Source organism: Myotis daubentonii, chromosome 18, assembly GCF_963259705.1.
Source record: "Myotis daubentonii chromosome 18, mMyoDau2.1, whole genome shotgun sequence".
Lineage (NCBI taxonomy): Eukaryota > Metazoa > Chordata > Mammalia > Chiroptera > Vespertilionidae > Myotis > Myotis daubentonii.
Window position 1 is genome coordinate 6,615,000 of NC_081857.1, and position 8,207 is coordinate 6,623,206.

The window sequence follows — 8,207 nt, forward strand, 5'->3', positions numbered from 1 at the left end:
CCCTTGAGTGTGGCTCTTCCACAAAATACCACGTGCGGGCGCGTGCGTACAGTGAGATTGAAACTTCGTGGCCCATGCACAGAAGTCGGTATTTCGTGGAAGAGCCACACTCAAGGGGCCAAAGAGCCGCGTGTGGCTCGCGAGCCGCAGTTTGCCGACCGCTGCCCTAGACCTTTGCCCCAGCCTTTAAGAGTGACAGAGGGACGACGTCCTTACTTCTCTTTTCTGTGGAGCAGTCCTGCTGCTATCGAACAATGCAAGAGGAACTTGAACGATGGAGGACTCTGAGTGTGGTTGAAAAAATGTAACAGCCCCTTCTCTAAACTCCCTACCTCACCCTTATCCACACACCCATCCCCTGCCCCCGTCCCACACACCAATTTTTCCTTTCAGGCCAAAGCTTAAAGCAGAAATTCCTAGGATAGGCCGAGCTCACAAGAAAAGGCGCCCGCGTTTCTGGCGCACAGAAGCGTCCTCGAAGGGCATGTCCACAGGACTGACCCGGGGAGTTAATATCTGACCTTGCATTCCACCACTGTAGCTCAGAGAGGAAAAGCTATGTGGGCTCTTACTGCAAGAGTCACAAGTCCTTTAAAGTACCGCACTTCAGAAGAATTTCAGGAGTTTCGATTTGCTACAAACATGCACACGCCCCAAAGGCAAAAACATCGGTCTCCCTCCAGAGTCCTCCTGTCTGCTCCATCAACTCCTCCCTCTCGGTACGGCGTCCGTGCGGTTAAATTGTGTGTGGGTTCTCCCCCTGGGCCCCACCCCAGCTTCCTTAGGAGAGCCAAGTGCTGGCTGTGTCCTCTGGCCACCCACCCAGAGCCCCGAGTGGGAAAGAAGTCGCCTCCGGCAGTGGGAGGAGAGATCTGTCTCCTCAGACTTTCTGGTTCCTGGGAGGTGGGGCTGGCTTGGGTGGCACCCTCTAGCCTGGCTTGGGTGGCACCCTCTAGCTAACAGGCTGCTGATTGCAAAATGCAAGGGGGAGAGAGCCAGCCCAGCCCCAAGTAGAAACCCAAGCTCCCTCCCCATCTCGCTGAAGGTGAGACAGAAAAGGGGGGCAGAAGTGAATGTGGGTGAGAGAGGTGGGGAGAAGGTGGCTTGTTGGAAACCAGGAGTTACCAAAATAACATTTAGATACAAGCCTCGAAGCTTGCCCGGCAAACAGGACAAGCTGAAAACTTCTCACAGGAACGAGCATTTACCTAGGAAAGCTTTGAGTTTCGGGAGACACGTTCATCGGCCACTGGCAATGAGTGTGCCTCGGTGTCGGTGTCGTTTATTCCATGGAGACAAAGGGCAATGATTGCCTCCCACCCTGTGGAAGTGGAAGTGAGTGGTGGGTTTTCGCACAAAAAGCCCCAGGGATGTAAATGTGGAGGTGACAAAGATAGCACAGATTACCCTCTGCGTGACCCCATCCATCTCCTGACCTTGTCCAGGTCAAGGTGGGTGTTATCTGAGAGGACAACTGGGCATGTCCCTGTTGGCATATGGGACAATCTGCCTTTTTGTTTTCAGAGGTAAAAGGAGGGGACCATTGTGGTCCCAGAACCAGCGGCCTGGCATCTGAGTCACCATGTACCAGTGACTCTCCTCTGAAGCAAAAGATGCGAAAGCTGTGCCTCGCAGGCTGAGTAGAGAGAGGCAGCAGGCATCTGAGCCTTCACTAACAATGACAGCCAGGAAGGGAGGGGCGGAGAAAGAATGAAGAGGGAGGAACGGGGGAGGGGGAGGAGGTCCAGGATTCCCCAGCAAAGGGCTTTCCTTTCTCCGTCCCAGAGCCTCCAGGGAGGGATAAATATAATTAGGAACCTAGCATGACACCATAAAAAAATAAAAGAGAGCCTGCCAGGTGACCATCTCTGCCGGGACTCGAACCCGGAACCTCTGGATTAGAAGTCCAGCGCGCTCGTCCATTGCGCCACAGAGACCTCACCACATACACAGCATCAGCACCAGAACTGAAAAAGCACATACCTTCTGCATCACAGAGCCATCTCAGCATCCTGCTCTCTCAGCCGCGTGGGGACAAGGACAGCTGGAAAATCTGGAGTGGAGATCCACCAGCCGGCTCCCTCAAAGCTTTTCTCCACAGTGCAGGGTCCTCGGGTCCTCGGAGGACTGGAGGAATGCGAGGATGGCCACTTTCCCAGCTCCAGACACTCGGACTGAGGAGGTCAGAGCCAGCGCCCTGGCTGTCCTTTTCTCTCCATCCTTAAGGGAGGACAGGGGGAAAGCTTTCCTCTATTCTCATGCTAACTATGCAGAGCACGCCCTGCCTACCAGCTATCTCTACCTCCACCCCTCCCTATCACCGTCATTTCATCCCAGTTCAGCTATTCTCACCGAGAGGCTGGGCAAAGCTGGGGGAGTCAGGAAAACCCTGGATCCCCGAGACAAAGGAGTTGCTCCTGTAAGGAAACGGTGTGAACAGCGGCAGGGGCTAGCGGGGAAGCTGGGTTCCAGGAGACCAGCCCAGCTCTCCGCTCTGAGGGCTGTTGTGGTCACGCCCAAGGAAGAGGTACTGGGAGTGGGATGGGATGTCCCTTCAGTATCTCCACTTGAATTAAGGATGGAGGAGGAGACAGAACAGTGGTGAGTGTGTGTGTGTGTGTGCATGTGTGTGTGTGCACGTGTGTGTGTGTGTGGAGAGAGAGAGAGAGCTTGCATGCAGGGAGGAGGGTGAGAATGGCAGCTCCCTAATGAAATACAGATGGCCCTCACACAGCCCTCTATGAATACCTGTTTCCCCTCCCCCCACCTTCCCTGGCGCCAAGCCTCGGTCGTTCCCCTCCCTCCCCCCCCCCCCCCCCCCCAGGCTGCCTAATGTAAAGAGTGAGGATTTCTCAGCTGCCAGGGCTGGCTAGAGGCTTCCTAGGAAATTCCAAGTGACCATCCTTTCATGACCACATACAGGGGTGGGCAAAGGTAGGGTTACAATCGCAACACAAATAAGTAATACAATAATTAATAAACAAGAATAATACAAGAATAAACTCTGTGTTTCACATACTCACAGCTGTAAACTTAGTTTTGCCCACCCCTGTATGAAGGCCTTCATAGCAGCAGCCCAGATCCAAAAAAACCAAATAGTTCCTATTTTTAAAAGCTTCCTAGAAAAGACAAATCCATAATCACTGTTGGTTATAGGTTCCGAACGCTATGCCAGTTCTGAGTGCCTAATCTAAGTCCTTCTTACCTCACCTTCAGCTCACTTATTTTTTTCTATTTGATTCCCAGATATATCAAGGGGCAATTGGCCTCTATGTTCCAATGATAATGCGTTAATTTAAAGCCCTTGATTCAGTATTCACCACAGCACTCCCACGCGAAAGGTTACAATAGAAGCAGAAAGCGGGCTCAGACTCCTTCCTCTTGCCTCTCAGTGTGTGCTTCTATGGCCCACAGCTCTGGACCCACCAATTGACTTCAATCATAACACAAAATAGTTCCCTCTAACCCACTGGTTCTCAACCTTGGCTGCACATTAGAATCACCTGGGAATCTTTTTAAAATCCTGATTTCTGGGCCTCATCCTCCGGAAATTCTGTTTCTTTGTTACTAATGTTGTGGCCTCACCCCATAACAAAGAAACAGACTTTCTGGAGGATGAGGCCCAGAAATCAGGGTTTTAAAAAGATTCCCAGGTGACTCTAATGGGCAGCCAAGGCTGAGAACCACTGCTCTCACCTGAGATCAGGTGATGGCCAAGTGAAGAGCAATAGGCAATATGAAGAGCTTCACGTGACAGATCTTTAAGGGTCCTTGTAATTCTAAGACGATCACCACAATATCTCACACTTCCCTACCCACTCATATGGCCCCAAGAACGAGATCTGAGAGAGAACAGGACCAAAGTGGTTCTGTCAGGTTGGGATGCAAGGAGGAGACTCTAACATCTGGGGAAAAGCAGATTCCAACCAAACTTGCCTTTCACCTAGGACCTAGAGCGGAGCTCAGAAAAGCAAAACTGCCCTAACCGGTTTGGCTCAGTGGATAGAGCATTAGCCCGCGGACTCAAGGGTCCCAGGTTCAATTCCGGTCAAGGGTGTGTACCTTGGTTGTGAGCACATCCCCAGTAGGGAGTGTGCAGGAAGCAGCTGATCAATGTTTCTCTCTCATCGATTTCTCTCTCAACGACGTTTCTAACTCTCTATCCTTCTCCATTCCTTTCTGTAAAAAAAAAAATCTATAAAATATATCTCAAAACAAACAAAAAAAAACTTTGTTTAAAAAAAAAGAAAAGCGAAACTGATGGTGTATATAATAAACCTACAACCAGGACACAGAGAATAGGCCTTTCTTAGCACACAGACCCCAGACACCTCCAAGAACCTGACACCCAGAACGCAGTGCTAGCCAGACATTGTATTGCTTTGAGTGGCTAGTGACAAAGAGCTTGTTCGGAGGCCCATGTGTCTGTAAAAAGGAAGCTCTACTCTGCAGGCCACCATGAATCACTCAGATGCAATACAAGTGCTCAGTTCACTTCCCACCAGGGGTGGTCAGTGGTCTCTCAGATGCAGACACACACCCTCTGCTTTTCATAAATATATTGTCCTATGCCTAAGAAATCCATTAGACCAAATTTTGCCCAAAGCTTCATTGTCTCTCTTTTTTTAAAAATATATTTTATTGCCGAAACCGGTTTGGCTCAGTGGATAGAGCGTCGGCCTGCGGACTGAGGGGTCCCAGGTTCGATTCCTGTCAAGGGCATGTACCTGGGTTGTGGGCACATCCCCAGTGGGAGATGTGCAGGAGGCAGCTGATCAATGTTTCTCTCTCATTGATGTTTCTGACTCTCTATCTCTCTCCCTTCCTCTCTGTAAAAAATCAATAAAATATATTTAAAATATATATATATTATTGATTTTTTTACAGAGAGGAAGGGGGAGGGATAGAGAGTTAGAAACATTGATGAGAGAGAAACATCCACCAGCTGCCTCCTGTACACTCCCCACTGGGGATGTGCCCGCAACCAAGGTACATGCCCTTGACCGGAATCGAACCTGGGACCCTTGAGTCCGCAGGCCGATGCTCTATCCACTGAGCCAAACCGGTTAGGGCCATTGTCTCTTGAAAGATCATATGTTCTCTTGTATGCATACAAGCATAACCTGTGTACACAGACAATGGGGTGCTAAAGGCCTGGGGCAGAGGGGATGGGACAGGCTGGAAGAGATTAATATGAAGAAAAGGAGGACCTCTGTAATACTTTTAACAATGAAGATTTTTAAAAGTAATAATTAAAAAAAGAGAGATTATGTGTTCTCCACAAGCTGAATGAAGAGGCCAACCCTTCAACTCCCTCCAGCAGCTTCATTCCTTGTTTGCAATGTTCTCGCTTGGCGTTGGGGATACAATAATAACAGAAAATAAGTGACATGGTCCCACCCTCAGGGATCCTGTATGTAAATACCATGTAGCAACTACCCTGAAAGACATATGGGAGAAATGACAACATTAATCTCACTGCCCACCAAATAAGGTGTCAATTTTTCGGTTAACAACCAAGACCCTAACTCTGGAAGTAGAAAGATCGAGCTTCAATAGCAAGCCGTGCAGCTTGCTTGCTTGAAAACTCTGAGAAAATGACTTAACTTCTCAATCTTCCTTTTCCAAATTATAAACTGGGAGCAATAATAAATGCTATTCATAAAGATGAGCTGAGACTCCATGGTACTTGGTGTTGTCCCTTCCTCTGTTCATGAGTTACAATTCTCGATCCTATTGCCTGGGTTGCCCTCTTCTTCTTGAATAGCCTTCCTTTATCTTCCCCTCACAATCCCTCTAACAGCACCATCCCTTCCCACAATAGCAATCTCTCCATTGTAGCAAAAAATACTCTTCTTCAACAAGTTTTTCCAGGACTCCTATATTAACAATCTGTATCTACACACTCAAGTATGTTTTTATTGATTTTTTAAAAATATTTTATTGATTTTTTTACAGAGAGGAAGGGAGAGAGATAGAGAGTTAGAGACATCGATGAGAGAGAAACATCGATCAGCTGCCTCCTGCACATCTCCTACTGGGGATGTGCCCGCAACCCAGGCACATGCCCTTGACAGGAATCGAACCTGGGACCCTTCAGTCCGCAGGCCAACGCTCTATCCACTGAGCCAAACCGGTTTCGGGGATTTTTTTTTTTTTTTTTTTGAGAGAGAGGAAGGGGGAGGGATAGATAGAAACATCAATGATGAGAGAGAATCATTGATTGGCTGATCCTGCAAGCCCCTGACTGGGAATCGAACCATGACCTCCTGGTTCATAGGTCGACAAGCAGCCCCTGAGCCACACTAGCGAGGCTCCAAGGCCTTTTTCTTTTCTTTTTTCTTTTTTTTTTTTTTTTCAAATAAGAGATGTCTCTCTTGTTTCACTCTATCATCCATAAATCAGATAAAGCTTCTTTTTATCTTTATTGGTGAAAGTATTACTTGATAAGTGTGAATAATGTCTCTAAATTAGGTTTTCAATTAAAAATAAGGAGGGAAAACAAAGAAAGTGAAAGTTTTAAAGGGACAGGAAAGTTGAAGTCATATGGGAGAAATGACATTCAAAATGATGGAAGACAGTGCATCTTTTCCCTCTTTTAAACTAGGTATGCCATTTGTGTTCATGTAAACCCTTAAAAAGGTGAGTACATTTCCCCTCCAAAAATTTTTTGTACTGATTTAATTCTCCAAAGATCTGTGACGCAAACATTGCTCATGTTTCTAATTGAACACAGGTCTTTGACCCCACAGACACACGGGTGGTGCTGATTCATTATTTCATTCATAAAGCATTGCTGGGATACATATAATAAATGCCAACTGTTTCTCCTGTTGGCCCAGAAACAAAAACAATTACATCCCACATCCGGCTATGGTCCCACTCACAGCTTCCCTAAAGGTAACAACTAGTTCATGTTTTGTGGAGGTTTTATAATTTTTTTTTTATCTTTCAATTATAGGTGACATATTATACTTAGGCATAAAACATAATGATCAGACATTTATATAACTTACAAAGTGATCACCCAATAAGTCTAGTGCCCATCTGATAATATACATAGCTATTATAATCTTACTAGAGGCCCGGTGCACAGGGGGTGGAGGTGGGGTGAGATCGGGCCTAAACGGGCAGTCAGACATCTCTCTCACAATCCAGGACTGCTGGCTCCCAACCATTTGCCTGCCTGCCTGCCTGACTGCCCCTAACCCAGCTGTGGGCAAACTACGGCCCGCAGGCCGGATCCGCCCGTTTGAAATGAATAAAACTAAAAAAAAAAAAGACCATACCCTTTTATGTAATAATGTTTACTTTGAATTTATATTAGTTCACACAAACACTCCATCCATGCTTTTGTTCCGGCCCTCCGGTCCAGTTTAAGAACCCATTGTGGCCCTCGAGTCAAAAAGTTTGCCCACCCCTGCCCTAACCACTTCTGCCTGCCAGCCTGATCACCCCCTAATGACAACTCCCCTGCCAGCCTGATTGACGCCTAACTGCTCTCCTACTGGTTCGCTCACCCCTCACTGCCCTCCCCTGCTGGCCTGGTCACCCCTAACTGCTCTCCCCTGCAGGCCTTGTCCCTCCCAACTGCCCTCCCTTGCAGGCCTGATCACCCACAACTGCCCTCCCCTGCCGGCCATCTTGTGTCCACATGGGGGTGGCCATCTTGTGTGTTGGCGTGATGGTCAATTTCATATTACCTCTTTATTATGTAGGATTGACTATATTAAACTAATTACTCCAGGCCCAAAGCCAAAGAATTAGACAATGAATCCTTAAGAGGTCAATGATTCTATGATTGGACCTGCAGGTGGTCATCCCCTGACATCCACCATCACCCTAAGCAGACCAAGGGATTAAGAGCTTTGGTTTTACCCAATACTGGGAGATAATGGGTCCTTCTCTCTTGCTCATCTCAGCTCTACTTCCCATTCTACCTGGAAGGACACTTGAGGAGAACATAGAAAAGTAGACTCTGTAATGGCAATAGAAGAAAGGTGTTCACCTTTTAAAATGGATCAGTTTAAACAAAAGGTATGACTATGAAGCGCTCAATCCCAGGGACTATGCCTGTCCTTACATAGGAACCTCTGGCTGACAAGTCATAGCAAGGTCAACACACAATTTATCTGACACAAGTCAGTCACTGTCTACACAGGACCGGGCCTTCCAAATTCTGTCCTAAAGAACATCCAGTCCCACCC

The 8,207-nt window shown here is 47.6% G+C and overlaps 1 non-coding gene across 1 annotated transcript; it reads right to left on the bottom strand.

Annotated features, from left to right (window-relative positions):
- Positions 1-1,863: 1,863 nt before the first annotated feature.
- Positions 1,864-1,937, bottom strand: TRNAR-UCU (transfer RNA arginine (anticodon UCU)). Its single transcript has one exon. It is a non-coding gene; the product is annotated as a tRNA-Arg (tRNA).
- Between the last annotated feature and the right edge of the window lie 6,270 nt (positions 1,938-8,207).